This window comes from Sorex fumeus, unplaced genomic scaffold, assembly GCF_029834395.1.
Source record: "Sorex fumeus unplaced genomic scaffold, SorFum_2.1 ptg000009l, whole genome shotgun sequence".
Lineage (NCBI taxonomy): Eukaryota > Metazoa > Chordata > Mammalia > Eulipotyphla > Soricidae > Sorex > Sorex fumeus.
The window spans coordinates 4,557,378-4,560,884 of record NW_026606066.1 but is presented as its reverse complement, the minus strand read 5'-3'; the positions used below and the strand labels follow the sequence as shown (position 1 = coordinate 4,560,884).

Here is a 3,507-nt window from a genome sequence, read left to right as displayed (position 1 = left end):
AATTCAGACAACATTTCTACTAGCAGTGAATGAGAGTTCCTTTGTTGCCATGATTCTTCCAACACAGGTTGTTTCTAATCTTATTGATTATTGCAATTTTCATAAGTGTCAGATGTATCTTTATTATCTTTGTTTGGAGCTACCTAATAATTAATGTCTACTGAGCACGTGTCTTTCTTCTCTAGAAAAGTCTGTTCCTTTCTTCATTCCATAGTTTGGTGGTCATTGAGTTTGTAGTGATCATTTTTGTGAGAGCTTTATATATCTTGAATATCCACTCTTTATCTGATTGTAAAAATGTATGTTTGCCAAGGCATCAAAAATCAGATGGGCTGGACATGTAATGATATTTGGAGACGACCGCTGGACTAGAGCCATTACCGACTGGATTCCACGGGACGTCAAAAGACCCCGTGGTCACCCACCTACCAGATGGTGAGACTTCTTCATCAAGATCCTGAACGATCGGTTTGAGGCTCTTCGTGTTCCTAGAATGAATAGATGCTACTGGACTACACTAGCATGCGACAGGGACAAATGGAGACGTTACTGGCACCCACTCAAGCAAATCGCCGATTAATGGGAAGTCAAATGATCAAGTGATCTGATTGTAAATAAATATTTTTTTCAAATTCAATAGGTATCTTTTAATTTTAAACTGTGTTTCTTGAGCCATACATAAATTATTTGTTTGTTATATTCATATTGGCTTAATTTTGTTTCTGTTTCTTTGTCATTGAAATCATATATCACTAAAAAACACCTATGATATTGTAGTATTATATGCTATTCATAACCAGCAATACAAAAAATTGTCTAACATTGTCTTTTTGGCGGGTCTGAGTGTTGGGGAAAAATTACAAATAATAATGGTGGGACTAGTGCTCGCTTCGGCAACACATATACTAAAAACAGAATGATACAGAGAAGATTAGCATGGCCCCTGCGCAAGGATGACATGCAAATTCGTGAAGCGTTCCATCTATTTGAAGTGACATCTGCACTTGTTTGTTCATTTCAGCACTCTTTACAAAGCCAGAATCTGGAAAAGACCTGAGTGCCCAAGAACAGATGACTGGTTAAAGAAACTTTGGTACATCTACACAGTGGAGTACTATGTAGCTGTTAGAAAATATGAAGTCATGAAATTTACGTACAAGTGGTACTACATGGAAAGTATCATGCTAAGCGAAATGAGTCAGAAAGAGAGAGATTGACATATAAAGATTACATTCATCTGGGGAATATAAAGTAACAAAATATGAGATTAATACCCAAGAATAGCCAAGATCAGCACCAGGAGGATTACTCCATAGCTTATTGGCCAGTCGGGCATTCTAGAGGAAAGGGCAGCTCAGATAGAGAAGGGAACACCAAAAAAAGGGTGTTTGGAGGATCCTCCCAGGAGGGGAGATGCATGCTGAAAGTAGACTATGGACTGAACATGATTGCCACTCAATGCCTCTTTTGCAGACCACAACACCCAAAAGGAGAGAGAGAACAAAAGGGAATGCCCTGCCACAGAGGTAGGGCGGGATGGGGGGGATGGGTGTAGGAGGGATATTGGGATCCATGGTGGTGGAAAATGGGCACTGGTGGAGGGATGGGTATTTGATCATTGTATAATCAAAACCGAAGCACAAAAATTTGTAAATCTGCAACTGTACCTCATGGTGTTTCACTAATAAAAATTAAAAAAAAAATAATGGTGGGACTAGTGTCGGAATACTGAATTTAATCAAAATATAGAGAGAGTAATATGGAAATTATCTGCCACACAGGTAGGCATAGCGTTGGGATGAAGCATATACTGGAGTTTTTGATGGTGGAAAATGTGCACTGGTGAAGGGACAGGTGTTTGATCATTGTATGACCGAGACTCACACATGAAAGCTTTGTAACTGTTCCCACAGTGATTAAATAAATAAATTAAAAATAAATAAATAAAATGCCAATAGCATCTATTTACCATCAAGAGCTTTTGCCTTATGGTCTTTAAAATATATATATGTGGGGGTGCTGGAGCAATAGTACAGTGGGTAGGGCATTTGCCTTGAATGAAGCCAACCTGGGTTCAATTCTCAGCATCTCATAAGGTCCCCTGAGCACTGTCAGGACTAATTCCTAAGTGTAAAGCCAGGAGTAATCCCTGAGCATCACCATGTGTGACAAAAAAAAACAAATATATATATATATATATATTTGTATATATATGTATGTGTGTATATATATATCTTTATTAAATCTCTTTTTTAAAAGTTATATCCATCAAGAAAAAAAACAGATTAAGCAGTATATTTTACTTTCCTGTAGTTCTTTAATACATCAGATAATAAACTAGAGTATCTAATCTATTATATCACTCTTGTATACACACAAGTTTGTGTGAGTGTGTATTCCTCTTCAAGTTGCTAGGACATGTGATGTTATGGATTATCTGAACTCCTCTGGCAGTACTTGGGAGCTTCCAGGTTGTACATGACCAAGCTAGAGGTACCATGTAGTGCAAGCAGTTTTTTTTTTTAAGCTTCCAAAGAATTTTATTTATTTATTTTTTTTTTTTGCAGGAGTACTGCTATTTATTCAGCCACTGATTAGCTGATTGAATTGTGCATGAACTCCACCTTACTTTTTTTTTCTTTTTCCATTTTTTATCGTCGATTTGCTCGAGCAGGCCCAGTAATGTCTCCATTGGAGACTTTGTTGTTACTGTGTCTGGCATATCGAATACTCTCGGTAGCTTGCCAGGCTCTCCGAGAGGGGCAGAGGAATCGAACTCGGGTCGGCCACGTTGGCCACTTGTAAGGCGAACTCCCGACCCGCTGTGCTATCGCTCCAGCTTTATTTATTGAGTCACCGTGAGAGCAGCTACAAAGCTTTTGGGTCTAAGTCTCAGTCATACAATGAAACACCCGTACCTTCACCAGTGCCCATTCTCCACCACCAAAAATCCCAGAATACCCCCATCCCACACCCTCCCCCTGCCTGTGGGGCAGATGATTTCTACATTACTCTCTCTCTACTTTGATCACATTCACTATTTCGACACCAGACCCACCATTATTTAAGATTTTACCCCAACACTCAGATCTGCTGAAAAGGCAAGAATAGACAATTTGTGTTCTATTGCTGGTTATGAATAACATATGATGTCGTGTGGCTGCAGTAGGGCCATGTGGTTTTGAAAGTCCGAAATTTTAACAATTAAATCTGGAGGGATTTTTGCCAAATGCCACTGGGTTTAGAGATCTGTTCCTGAGTCTCTGGGATCATGGCCGTTGAGCAGCTTGATGAGGAGTCAGAGAGGCCATTCGTGGGCAATGACTTGGGGTCTCGTTGGGGTGGGGAAGACAGGCCCGGCTCCACCTCCCCCCCCCATCCCGTGAGGCCCAACAAGTTTCGTCACTGCGGGCCCAAGCCTGACTGTCCAATGGCCTCTGGAGGATGACAGCCACCAAGTCGCCAAGAGGGAGCAGGCGGAGGGACAACACCCATTTCCCCCTGGGG

General features: G+C 40.7%; 1 non-coding gene across 1 annotated transcript; it reads left to right on the top strand.

Annotated features, from left to right (window-relative positions):
• Positions 1–881: 881 nt before the first annotated feature.
• On the top strand, positions 882–988 carry LOC130019883 (U6 spliceosomal RNA). Its single transcript, XR_008791936.1, has one exon. It is a non-coding gene; the product is annotated as a U6 spliceosomal RNA (small nuclear RNA).
• Positions 989–3,507: the final 2,519 nt, after the last annotated feature.